Source organism: Cibotium barometz, chromosome 39 (assembly GCF_041138505.1).
Source record: "Cibotium barometz isolate CiBa-2024 chromosome 39, ASM4113850v1, whole genome shotgun sequence".
NCBI lineage: Eukaryota > Viridiplantae > Streptophyta > Polypodiopsida > Cyatheales > Cibotiaceae > Cibotium > Cibotium barometz.
In genome coordinates, this window is record NC_141084.1 from 21515429 (window position 1) to 21529521 (window position 14093).

The 14093-nt window shown below is 47.8% G+C and overlaps 1 protein-coding gene across 1 annotated transcript in view; it reads right to left on the bottom strand.

The window, feature by feature from the left end:
* LOC147615866 (ABC transporter C family member 14-like) overlaps positions 1 to 14093 on the bottom strand; it is a 41642-nt gene that overhangs the window by 17052 nt on the left and 10497 nt on the right. The gene's annotated exons all lie outside the window — the stretch shown is intronic.

Below are 14093 nucleotides of genomic sequence, written 5' to 3' on the forward strand. Positions count from 1 at the left end.
CTTGTGTGTATGCATGTCTCCTTGCCTAGATCACACAATGGGAGAGAGGGAACGAGTCATGTGGGCCAACTTGTCATCCTTGGGGCCTGGGCCACACGGGGCCAGCAAATGGATACCTGGCGAGAACCCATTGGAAAAAAAAAGGTGGTTTTTTTTTATAAATTAATTCTTCCACCATTGTTCCTGCTTTTTGCTTCCTACAAAAGATTTCCTGCACACAGCTCAAACATAAAAAGCATATAATTTTCTCTCATCTAAGCAAAAAGAAAACCTACTCCAAGAACCACTTTCTTGTGCGCATATCAAGTCCTTTACCATGTATTTTGCCAACTCTGATAGGTAACCACATTAACAGGGGCATCCCTAATAATGCTTTGAACCTCCTCTTAGAAACCCACGTGTCTTAGTCCACACAGCCCATGGTTGTAGCTTATGCATCACCACCAAGTGCTAAAAAGAAGAAGTCAATGAACTATGCACAGGATGATTGGGCATTCATTATGCATTACAGATTCTTTTGTATTTCTCATAGACCTAATGGATAACTACTAAGAGGGCCACTCCAACTCTAGGCAACGAATTCGTGAATTTTCTCTAGGCAGTTGTTGCGCTGATTGGAGAGAAGATTTGACGATGAAAGGCTCCAAATTTCTTGATGCTCTTTGATATGGTGTGAGCTTAGGACCTTGGCAAGAGGCCTATGTGGTTGGTTTGAAGTAAAGAGCTACAGCAGCTTTGTGGGTTGATACAATGGTTTTGAGGTCCAAACAACTGAGAAGCCCTTGTAGATGGCTTGATTAAGTAGCTAAGATCAAGGCTGTAATTGTTCATCCATGAGCAAAACACTCCATTTGTAAACCTTCATGATCTTTGGCTCTAACATTATGAAGCATCAGAATGGCAACTCTGACAGGAGTTTAATCCAAGATGTTGGGTGGAAGAATACTAGAGAGTGATTGGATGGATCGTATATAAAGTAGGCTGTGAAAGTTCTATTTTTGTGTAAAAAAGTTCCCACATTAGGCTTTGGCTTCCAAAGAAGGGAGGCTGTGTACTGTGTAGGAAAGCATAAAGTTTGCTTTTAATACCTATCATTAAGCTTGCAATCAAGGCAAGTATGTGTGAAGGTTTGGTTTTATATGGGAGAGGTGGCAGGTTTAAGATAGAATGTGAGAGCCAATCGAAGGATTTCCCCCATCTGGGAGAACTTCATGATGTCACAATATAAAGCTAAGTACAAGGACTGTCCTTATCCAGTCTCCCTTCTGGCATATGGATGGTGGCCCCCCCCAGGCCACTGGCGGCAGGCACAGAAAGCATAATGCTATTATGCAAATTCAAAGGGAGGGAGAGGCGTATATATGGGGATTTGAAAAAGTGGTGATGCTTTTTTGGACAACATTCAATGGGCATCATTCCCAAAAGATGAATCAGTTAGGGCTGTGCAGAAATTACAGCTGGTGTATGTAATCCTATGAGGACACTTGGTATATCCGTTGAAAGCAAAGTTAGAGATTTTTTCATGCTTTAGACACTTTGTTACTATGGCTGAAAATTTGTCGATATGTAAAGTTCCCCCCTTCATACTGATCTAGAGGGGGAGTATATGTCAAAGGAGTTTCATGTATATATGGTTGTCACATGCACTCTGCACTGTAGTGCATGGTGACAAGATGGCTCATCATCAGTGCTTCATTGTACAGCAGTAAGACCCTTTAGGATTTGATATTGTCGTATGCCGTGGCCCCATTGTAATCCTCAGTCTAGAATTTGTTAGGCACCAGCTACGTAGGTCATGTCAGTCGGTCAGTCAAGTCCCTTAACCCACTTGAAGAGAATCATTCAGGCATGTAGAGTCAGTAGAAACCTTAGGGTTTGCATTAGAAAGCATTTTGCATTTGCATAGCACTCATCCCATATGCATATACATCATTGCAAAAGCATTAGAATATTAGCATTATTCCATAGTTTCTAGCATTAATTGCTACAGGCGGCCAGCTTTATAGCCAACCAACCAGCAGCCTTGCTCATATAAATAGCATGGCTTGGCTTCATTCCATCTCATCTCATCATCTAATCAATAAGCGATTCACTCCACAACACAAGGGCGCATCATCGCTTGAGCATAAAGACATACATCATCAAAACACATCATCCAGAATTTAGACAAGGAGGAAGGCGCTTCAGTCCTTGCATTTTCAGCCTCCATGCAGTTTTCAGCATTAATCCATCACATCATTTGCTCCAACCCTCAAGGTGAAGGTAAACGCAGCTTGTTCATTCATTCATAGTGCATAATCTCAGCCTAGAACAGTCCCAAAGCAGTCCATCTCTCAGCCTCAGTTTGTAGCCTTCCTCTATTCCCTTGGAAGAGTGCATTGGCATTGAGATCAGTCATCATTGGTGCTTCTACAACCGTGTACAGTTCAGCCTGACTCTTGGTCTTTCAAAGGTCTTGTGTTTGGCTTATCTACAATCCAAAGTCAATTGTTCTCTTCAAAGTAATAAAGCAAATACTCCTAGCAATAGGAGGGGGCCCTTCAGTAGGTAAATCGGGACCCAATAAGGTGTACAGATCTATTGCTAAAGACTCGCGAAACTCAAGATAAAGAAGGCGGTGTGAGACTTTGTGTGACAGGATCCTTCATCTGCGCATAATTCTGCTACATATTACATTGGTATCAGATTCAGCTTGTCCACAAACACCGCATCCCAACGTGAGAGCATCCTTGGATGGTCATACTTGGCTCCGGCACATGACCACGGACTTCAATAACATGTCTACAAAGGAGAGTACACATCAGCAAGAAGACGTCTCCCTTGAAGGAGACCATGCTCTTCCACCACCCGCAGATACCCTAGCTCTACTGCGAGCACAGAACCAGCTTCTCATGGAGCGTCTCCAACTCTTGGAGGCAACAATAGCAGAACCCACTCCACCAGCTGCCCCCGACTTCATCTCCCTCTTCTTTTAGATGGAACAACAAAGACGAGAGGATGAGGGCAGACAGCGGGAAGAAAAAGCAAAAGCAGAAGCAAGAAAACAACAAAATAAAATAGACAAACGGGACTATCAGGAAGCCCAACACAGGCTTGAAGAAGACCGGTGTAAGGCTGAACTCGCCGCTCAGGCGCACTAACGAGAGCTCGAGCAAGAGCGAATGTTTTTTTTTCCAGGAAAAAGATCCTTCTATTAGTTAAAGAAAAGAGGGCTAGATACAACCACGAAGGGCTAAATACAGACTCGCATCATTTAAGGGCAGGAATCACATGATCATAAGGGGGAAGAGACGCTTCTCCTCCGGCTAGCCACTCTGTGAGGAGAAGGCTATCTCATACTGGGGGAGGGGGGAAACAACCACATAGGTGGTGTGTAATGCCAAATGGGTCACCACCTCTATCTGTGAGAAAAGGACCACGACTCCAAAGCCTCAAGAAAGCTTCCCGCTGCTTCTGCATGCGGTCAGAACCTCCCTGTAACTTCCCCCACTGACCGTGGAGGATGTGAATGATATCAAGCCATATGCTCCTGATGGTCTCAGCTGACAGAGTGTGGGTACCCTCAATGGCCTCGCTGCATCTAGTACACCAAATGTCCTAGGTTGCTATGCTACTGCAAATCTCCCATCTTTGGCATGAGCCTGGTCGCCAGTCAAGTGTAGGTGGGGCTGTGACTAGTACTGCTGCAATACGATGGTGAGAAACCTAAAGGCCTAGCCCTCCCCAATCCTCATAAGCCTGACCACTCCAGCCTCTGTGGCCCAAGCGACAGTGCCCCATGTAATGATCCGGGTCGATGACCCTTGTCCACAGCAAAGATGCAGAGAATCCGCTACCAAATCTATTGAGCCTTCGAGCAATCCCAAAGGCAATGTCTCTGAGACTCCTGGGGGTGGCCGCACCGCAGGCACCGCAGGCAAGCTGCTGGCCAAACCTCCAATTGCCAGCCAAGTACCGACCGCCAAACTCCTATGTGCCATCAACCAAAGAAAGAGGGTGATCTTTCTAGGCCGAAAGCTGTCCCATAGTCTGTTCCAAAAATCGGAGAGGAATCGTTGTGAGAGACCTTGAGACTGCCAATATGCTACCAATGTGCCATCTATCTCAGGCATCTAGATCCTACGGCTGAGCCGCACAGTATATGCAAAGAAGGGGGCATCCAGAGTCTCCTCCCGATCTGCAAGATCATGCCAAGTCCACTCTCCCGGGTCCCACTGAAGGCGCGTGAGAGGTCAGCACTCCCAGTTCCATAGCCGCCATAATCTCTCCCTGGCCACCTTGGCCGGTGCTCGATCTATGTGCCATTCCCATGCCCGAAAACCAATCACCCTCACTCTCTGCAAGGTACAACCACTGAAATCCTCCAAAGGAAACTCAGATCTCACTAGTCTACCATGAGATCCAATAGAAAAAGTGAGCATACCACTATCCTCATCTGCTCCGTGGACCGCCACTAGGATATCGTGTCTAGTAAACACGCCTAGCCACATTGGGGGGTCAGGTCTAGGGGAGTCATGTTAGAAGTCATCTCCTGTCTATTTGTATACACCAGGGCCTCTGTTGTGGGTGTGCCCGCCCGTATATCATTTTTCCACACTCCCCGTATTTTTTCCCTATTTTTCCCATTTTTTTCTAGTGGCTGGAGGGCTGCCAGTTGATGCCAGGAGCACTCTGAAGCTGGCCGACTGCATCTGTATCAGTCGTGGGCTGTCTGAGTGATGGCCGACTTGTTCTGTCCAGGCGTGGGGCATCAGATGCTGGCCGACTGCTATATTCAGCAGTCGTGGGAGTTTTGCTCAGTCGTGGGCCCTTTCCAGTGCTGGCCGACTGCCCTCATGGGCTTGTATATATTGCCCCCCATCCTCCTCCACTTTCTCATTTAGTATCTTCGGGATCTTGTGTATAGAGAAGAGTTTACACACATCTCTCTGTGTTTCTTGTGCTGATTATTTTCTGCAGTCTACTTGCTCTTGTCTACCCAAGTTTGGATATCATTTCCGCTGCATATTCTGACATGGTATCAGAGCCCTAGGCTCTAGGAGATCTTGGGCATTTTTCTGAGCAAGAGGGGGAGCAACAGGTTGCTGATCGGTGGACTGTTTCAGGCTGAACGGGAAGTGAAGGTGGAAGAGGAAGGCGGGCAGAGGGGCTGGACAGCCACTTGCATATATTCTGATTTTCAGATTTTTCCCACCCACCCACCCTTTCAGATTACTCTCCGAGATGGCGGATTTACTCGAGATGGCAGAGAAGCACGCGAAGATTCCGACTCTTCCCACGTTCCCAGTGGATCGGCAGTTGGACGGGTCCAATTATGGCATCTGGAAGGTCATGATGGAGTCAGTTCTGGAGTCATATGATCTTGCTGATTTTATTATCAAAGGGGTGCTAAGGCCGGAAGCTAAGGAAGGGGAGGCTTTATCTCGGACCGTTCTTGCCCTTGCTTCTTCTCAGAGGTGGCCCGTGTACCAGATGGATGTAAAATCGGCGTTCCTTAATGGTGACCTGCAGGAGGAGGTGTACGTTGAGCAACCTCCAAGCTTCATTGTTCCAGGATCGGAAGGGATAGTTTACAGGTTACGTAAGGCCTTGTATGGTCTTAAGCAGGCTCCGCGGGCTTGGAATCAGAAGATTGATTCCTTCTTTATTCGGACTGGATTCCAGAGATCGGTTGCAGATCCGAACCTGTATCTCTTTCGGGAACGCGGCATGGTCACACTCATCATCCTTTATGTGGATGATCTCATTCTCACCGGCGGTCATGTGGAGCACATTGGAGTGACGAAGGCTGCCTTGTCAAAGGAGTTTGAGATGACCGACTTAGGCTTACTCCACTGGGATTGGAGATCTGGAAGACCCAGAGGGGGTTTTTCGTCTCTCAGCAGCGGTATGTTCATGAGTTGCTTGAGGCCTTTGGGATGGAGAACTGCAAGCCTATTACTTCGCCGATGGACCCGAACACAAAGTTAACCGTTACAGATCCTTGTGAGCCAGTTGATGCCTCGCAGTACCGGAAGCTGGTTGGTTCATTGATCTTGTTCACCAGATTGGACTTGAGCTTCTCCGTGGGGCTATTGAGCTCTTTTATGCAGACGCCATTGAGGACTCATTGGGACGCAGGATTGCGGATCTTGCGGTATCTGCAGAGTACGAAGGATCTGGGACTCTTTTACACAGGAGGGAATGGAGTCAAGCTCCAAGGTTGGAGTGACTCAGATTGGGGAGGAGATCCAGACACGAGGAGATCTACTTTAGGATACACTTTTACCCTCGGCTCAGGAGCGGTTTCTTGGAGCAGCAAGAAGCAGCCAACTATTGCCCTTTCTTCGACAGAGGCAGAGTATCGGGCTGCTTGTGGTGCTGCTTGTGAGGTTGTATGGCTGCGGAGGCTGCTAGGCGAGATGGGGTTTCCACAGAGGGAGCCCACAGTCATCCAGTGTGATAACCAGAGTTGTATAGCTATTGCTCGGAACCCGGTTTTCCATGCCCGGACCAAGCATATAGAGATACAGTATCACTTTGTTCGTGAGAAGATCTTGGCGGGTGACATCTTGCTACTTTATTGTTCGACGGAGGACAATGCGGCGGACCTCTTCACGAAGTCTCTACCTCAGGCTACGCTCAGGCGGCACTCCAGCTCCCTGGGGTTGGTTACACAGCCAGGAGCTAAGAGGGGGTGTTAGAAGTCATCTCCTGTCTATTTGTATACACCAGGGCCTCTATTGTGGGTGTGCCCGCCCGTATATCATTTTTCCACACTCCCCGTATTTTTTCCCTATTTTTCCCATTTTTTTCTAGTGGCTGGAGGGCTGCCAGTCGATGCCAGGAGCACTCTGAAGCTGGCCGACTGCATCTGTATCAGTCGTGGGCTGTCTGAGTGCTGGCCGACTTGTTCTGTCCAGGCGTGGGGCATCAGATGCTGGCCGACTGCTATATTCAGCAGTCGTGGGAGTTTTGCTCAGTCGTGGGCCCTTTCCAGTGCTAGCCGACTGCCCTCATGGGCTTGTATATATTGCCCCCCATCCTCCTCCACTTTCTCATTCAGTATCTTCGGGATCTTGTGTATAGAGAAGAGTTTACACACCTCTCTGTGTTTCTTGTGCTGATTATTTTCTGCAGTCTACTTGCTCTTGTCTACCCAAGTTTGGATATCATTTCCGCTGCATATTCTGACAAGTCAACCACTCCTGAGGGATAGCTGAGTCGATGTCAATGCTGAGCCTATATCTACCCCAATCCCTGTCATCATGCCTCTCTCCCACACCTCCGGAGGTAACTCCAATCTCCAAGAGACTTGGCTAGTCCCATGTTCAAGGTGCCCCAAGAAACATGGGGTTGGACTAACTCTAAAGTCGCCTTACACTTGGTTGGAAAATACAAAAGAATATGATAACTTTATTTCAACCAATCATCTTCGACACGGCTGGTTCCCTTTTTTTTTTGGGTGCCAGCTCCAATAGAGTTCTTGGGGACAGCAAGCACATCAAAGATGATTGGTTGAAATAAAGCAACCAAAAAAAAAAACTGGGAACCGTTACGACCCTGTGTTCTTCCCTCTGGACAACAGGTGGGCACGGGCATGGGATGGACAGTGTGAACAGGCATCAATTGAATGTGAAAAGGAAACCCATATATGGTGGCCAGCCCAAGTCAGAAAGGGGACAAAAGGGATTTTAAAGTTATAAGGTTTAATAACCTTGGAAAGCTTAAAAATAATAATAATATATTTATGGCATGCGTTTTTGCCATCTGCTTTTGGCATTTTTGAGAAAAGCGAATCGTATCTTTATAAGGTGAAGGGTGGCAGATTCGAGGCAGGTCGCCTTGTGAAATCGTAGAGTCGCCGTGTGGTCGTCGCATGGGGCATCGTGTAGCAGCATGTGGAATCCAGGCATGTGGGAGGCTCTGGATTGCAAACCTTGTTTACGAGATTGGGATACAGAGGATCAAGTTAAGATGCACAGGATGATGTTCTGGGAAGAGATGTGCGTTGCTCTTTGTCTGGGACTTATGTGTATTCAGGGATTGCTTGCCACGTCCTCTATCTTTCTCTCTAGGTTTAGGCAACCGTACTTGGATGGTATATTTGTCATGGAAACAGGACATTGGTTTTCGAAAAGAAACAGGACTTTGGTATCGAGGAAACAGGCCTATGGTTTATGGGATACAGGTCTTTGGTTTATCGGATACAGGTCTTTGGTTTCATGTGGAAAGCATGTCTCTGGATTCATGTGAACAGGTTCTAGATTTCTCGAGGTTACATTCAAGCTGTGACTATAGGAAGGACATGTGGTTTGGTACAGCCCTACTACTGTTTGGGAAAGGGTTTGTAAGATCCATGGTACAAATGGAGAAGACCTTTTCAAGCAGGGAGGTGCTGTACAGGTGTTCCTTCTCTATGGAATGTTTTGCTGTAATAACGAGAGTTCTTATTTGGAAGTCTTGGGTGAAAAGCTTGGAGGGATCCTATTGGTAGAGGATTCTACAAGTTGTACTTTGTACTCATATTTGATCAAGTAAAGAAATACCACAAGGGGCGCCACTGCGTTGTACTACTTGCAGGAGCACTCTAGCTCCCCCTGTTTGTTTCCTTTTCCAGGTCCCCATGGGTGATGAAGTGTTTTGTGTGCGAGTGTTTGTTTCACTGCCCGTCAGATTTTTGAAGGCCGGTTTCATGGTTCGATCACCGGGATATCGTCGACTTTCTCAAGGAGGCGAGCTCGTGGTTGTCACATCAAAAGCTTCTACATGAGGAAAGTGCAGGATTGTGAGTCTTTGCCTCTATGAGGTGAAGAGCAAAAGCTGAAGATGAAGCTCAGGAGAAAAGACACCAAGGACAGGAAGTAGTCAGCCAGGAACAAAGCAGTTGAAGAGTTATGGTGCAAGAGATGGGTTGAAGGCTATGGCTTTTGACACTTTGTCACCAGTGGTATCTTCGCGGAGGCTTCATGGGTTCGGAAGGCAGCTTCTTTCTATGTTTAGCAGTGGAGATCTACTATGCTTCATTAGGGACTTGTGCTTACCACTTGGGTTGGAGTACAAGCAGGTTTTGGGTGCCTCTGGATGTATCAGATGAGGCTCAGACGGAAGCAGAGGAACTTGATGAGGTTCTTATTCCCGAGCAGATACTCTCGCACAAGGAAAGAAAGGTACAAGGTAAAGTTTCCCGTCGCTATCTTGTGAAGTTCAAGAACTATTCACCGATGGATGCGAAGTGAATCGAGGAGGGTGACTTAGAAGATTCACCTAAGGTATTGCAACTTTATCTTGATGCCTTTGAGTTGGAGCCGACTCTTGCAACGGCTCATTCAAGTTCAGCAGAGCATGGGTCTGGAGCATTGCCTGATGCTCAAGAGGGGGGTAGCACCTCCGCTCCCTTGTTATAGACAGGCTCAGTTTTTTATCTAGGAGTCACTTGGTGATATCTTTGTATTCACCCGAAGGTACTGAGGCTGACAGTACATCTGCTTATGGGACTTCTATGATATTGTGTACTAGTCACATGAGATGATGCTATATTTCTGGAGTTGGTTTCCTTTGGAATGGCATGGTTTGGTTTAGTTCAAAGTCTGCAGCAACCTGAGCTAACACTTCGAGACTCTATGGAGGGCATAAGTCTTGCGAGCAGTCCTAGAGTTGGTTTGGTTCATATATGGATTGAACTCTATCTGTGCATGTATTTATACACTTTTTGAGGTATTATTGTATTCTGGTGCCATTAGATCCTGATACCCTTGGGAATACATGGGTAATACTCTGGATGTGTCAGGATGAGATGCATATATATTGGTATGATACATCAAGTACTTTATTATATTCATGGATGCATCACTGAGTGTGGCTCCTGCGGGATGGCCATGTGCAGAGTGGTAAAGCATCAAGAGGGACATATGTGGAAGTACTTAGTGGATGTATAGTTTAGATGCATTGAGTGCTTTCATATGCTCATGTTGTACCTCCAGTCGTGGATACCTATGGGTGTAAGGCTTGCAAGCAACCCTGAGACTATTATATTGGGGTAGGTAGAGCATCTTGAGGAGCATATTGTTTGCGAATGCATATATGTGTCATGCATATGTTTGTCATATGTAGAATGATACATGGTTTTGTTTTTGGCGAACACAGGTTACGTGTTTCCACTTGGTTTTAGACTTTTGTTGCAAGTTCTGAAGGAACAAGCGAGAGTGGTTTGTCACTTCGATGTGACAGTATGGCCTTATTGTCCAGGATGATTGTTTCGTCACCCAGATGCACTGGAGGGGCATTGCTTTTGTCATATGGGGACTCTTTCTTCATTGGATGCTTACTGTGTTATTGAGTGCAATCGAGGACACTTGCTATTTTTCAAGAGGGGGGTATGTTACGACCCTATGTTTTTCCCTCTGGACAACAAGCAGGTGGGCACGGGCACGGGCACAGGATGGACAATGTGAACAGGCATCAGTTGAATGTGAAAAGGAAACCCATATATGGTGGCCAGCCCAAGTGGGGAAGGGGACAAAAGGGATTTTAAAGTTATAAGGTTTAATAACCTTGGAAAGCTTAAAAATAATAATAATATATTTATGGCATGCGTTTTTGCCATCTGCTTTTGGCATTTTTGAGAAAAGCGAATCGTATCTTTATAAGGTGAAGGGTGGCGGATTCGAGGCAGGTCGCCGTGTGAAAGCGTAGAGTCGCCGTGTGGTCGTCGCATGGGGCATCGTGTAGCAGCATGTGGAATACACGGGCGCATCACCTTGGAGCTAGCGGCTGTGCATATGGCTACCAGGCGGCTACCAGGCTGCTATGCGTAAGTGGGCTACAGGCAGGCTGCGTATGGCTGAGGGCGCCAGGTGGACTACAGCCAGCAGAGGGGAGCACTGCTGTGCATATGGACTACAGCCAGGCAGGTGTGTAGTCCAGGCAGGTGACCAGGAGGCTGCGTGTATGGGCTACAGGGTGCTGCTGCACATGAAAGACCAGGGCGCTGCTGCACATGGGCTACAGCCAGCAGAGGGGCACCAGGCGGCTGGGCTACAGCCAGTCGGGCAGCAATGGGCAGCCAGGCAGGAGATTCTCTGCAACCAGTCGGGCAGCCAGGCGGGTGTCAGGTGGGAGGCTCTGGATTGTAAACCTTGTTTACGAGATTGGGATACAGAGGATCAAGTTAAGATGCACAGGATGATGTTCTGGGAAGAGATGTGTGTTGCTCTTCGTCTGGGACTTATGTGTATTCAGGGATTGCTTGACACGTCCTCTTATCTGTCCCTCTAGGTTTTGGCAACCATACTTGGATGGTATATTTGTCATGGAAACAGGACATTGGTTTTCAAGAAGAAACAGGACTTTGGTATTGTGACATGTGAGGGATTTGACCGTCGTAAACACAACCTTAGGCTAACTAAACTGCACTTAATGATGCTTAAGAAAGACAGATAGTGTCAATGCAATGCAATGCAGCTATATTAGATGAATGGGTTACAATGAGATCTAAATAGATCTATGATGCTGTCCTAGATGGACATTGGAGATCCTTCTCGGGATGAGAGGAATGGGCTGATGCTGAGGACTGTTCCTTGCTCCAATGCTGAGGTCCACCCTTCGATGCCGGCTTCCCTCTATGTAGGAGATAGGAATGATGACTTATATGCTGAATATGCTGCCTATATGCTGGATGAACTGCTGTCCCACTGACTTTCCCTTGTCTCCTGGGTAGGAAACGCTGCAGGGATGGCTTTGGAACTGATGCTCTCCTGCCACTGCGTTTTTTGGGGCCAATCAGTGTCCTTGTACTATTTGCAGGAGCACTCTAGCTCCCCTTGTTTGTTTCCTTTTCCAGGTCCCCATGGGTGATGAAGTGTTTTGTGTGCGAGTGTTTGTTTCACCGCCCGTCAGATTTCTAAAGGCCGGTTTCAGAACCAACCCACGTCAACGCGGGCTGGTTCCTAGTTTTTTTTTCACTTCGAGTTTTTTTTGTAAATAGCCCTTATCAGGGTTAGTATGTGTCAGAGTAAGGGTTTGATCAATACTATCCCCCCTCTAGCATTTCGAGAGGAAGGTGCCAATGGTTTGTTCGCACTTGGCGGCGAGGGTGCGGGGGATGGGGAGGCCGTACTCCTCCAGCAAGCAGTCAAGCTTCCACTCGAGCATAGCCTCGTAGTCTACCCAGCTATAGCGTGGGCAGTGCAGAGGCATGTGGAACACGCACGGCACCGACCGATTCTGCCCCAGTGTGGACGGGTAGAGCACCGGCCCCTCGCGCAAGCACGGAGAAGAGCAAGTAGATTACCCTTAGGTAGGTCTAGTTTATAAGCCACACCACCTATTTTCTTAAGAAGAATCCTCACGATGATGGGCATGGAGATCTTGCGAACGTCCCTCATTCTGGCTGTCATGGCAACTTTGGTGTTGACTTTTTGTATCCATGTGAACTAGTAACCAGTGATCACAGAGCGATGGCAAGGGCTGCAACCCTTCCCGACACTAAGGAAGGGCGGGTGAGACTAGAAGCGGCCTTTTTCCCAAACCGGAGAAAGAGAACTCAAATAGTGAAACAGAATTGAACATTCCAAAACCGGACATTCGCATGATCTCCGTGCCCATCATCGTGAGGATTCTTCTTATCGTGAGGATCTCTCTCTCACACACACACACATGCACACACACACACGTACACACACACAAAAGTCCGCCAATCGTTTTCATACGAGACATAGACATGGCAGGGTTTGCTCGAATTTCATATGGGCCAATCGTTTTCATATGGGCCAAATGCAATGTATATTCTATTTGAAATGATAGGGTTTGCTCGGACTTTATCTCGCTCATTCCCGCCCGCTCGTTGTTTGGTATACCTCCTCTTGAAACTGTGGCCATGCCGCATCCTCTACTGCCCAAATCATGTTAAAGTCACCGCCCACGCACCAAAAGTCAACCTAACGGAGGGCCTGCCGTACTAAGCTCCAAAAGAGGGCTCTACCTGTAGCACCGTTCGGAGCACAGCTGTTGAGGAAGCCAACGCTATCCTCTCCAATAGTAATGGTAATCCATTGTGCCCGCCTCGGGACAATGACTCCTAAGCCAGTCACTGCTGGCGACAGCTGCTCACTGACACAAATACACACCCCTCCTTGCGTCCCCGAGGGGCCGAAGGATAGGGACCAGAAAGTATGACTCTTGCCTGGAAGAATCTTCCCGCATTTGCGGGTGCGCCCCTCCGATAGATGATGGTCCTGGAGGAAAAGAATGTCTTTGGGTCCCCCCACTATGGCCCTCTGAAGCTCGACTCATAGGACGCCTCGTCTATAAAAGCACTCAGGCCCCCCTAAACCCTGAATGTTCCATGAAACAATCCACATATCAATCTCGGTGTGATGCGGCACTAGCGGAACTGCCCTCCACTCGAAGAGTCTTGGGCGAGGGTTTAGACGGGGAATAATCACAATCCGTGCGAGGGCAAAGGCACGCCAGGTGGGCACTAATCCTGTCCTCCATGTGACGCCACTCTATACGAGCACGCGCATATGCATGCTCCAAACTCCATAGATCACAATAGAGGTATCTGTAAGAGGGGGAAAGAGGTACCATAACAGAGGTATGCATGAACACAAAGAGCAACACCTCCAAAATGGAGAGTCGAGCCTACCATCTTCCCGTCCTGGCCTCGATGGGTTGAACCTCCAAGCTCCATCCTAGCCAGAGGCCAAAAATGGGTGAGAATGTCGGTGATGCGGAGATCGTGGAGATGGTGGGAGAGCTGAACTGCCTGATCCTAGATAGCAGCTGCCACTAACTCAGGATCCCACTCTGTCCTCGGGGCTGCACTGAAAAGGAAAGAGAAGACCATCGTGCCATTATCTTGTTGGAAGGTTGGCGATTTCGAACGTGTGATCTATGGCTAGAAGGTGCCTTGGATTATCCCATAAGTGGAAGCATGGGAAGTTGAAGAGCCATATATAGGCTAGAGTGGCACCTTGTCATAGTCATCTCCTCCGGCCGGTGTTTTGGGAGGCAGCTCACCGGGAGATGGGAGCCCGGTGGAGGGATGCTCCAGTGCCCGTTGGGGTGTTCGTGGAGCTCGATGGTGATGCGTCTCCTACGTGTGTTAGTCT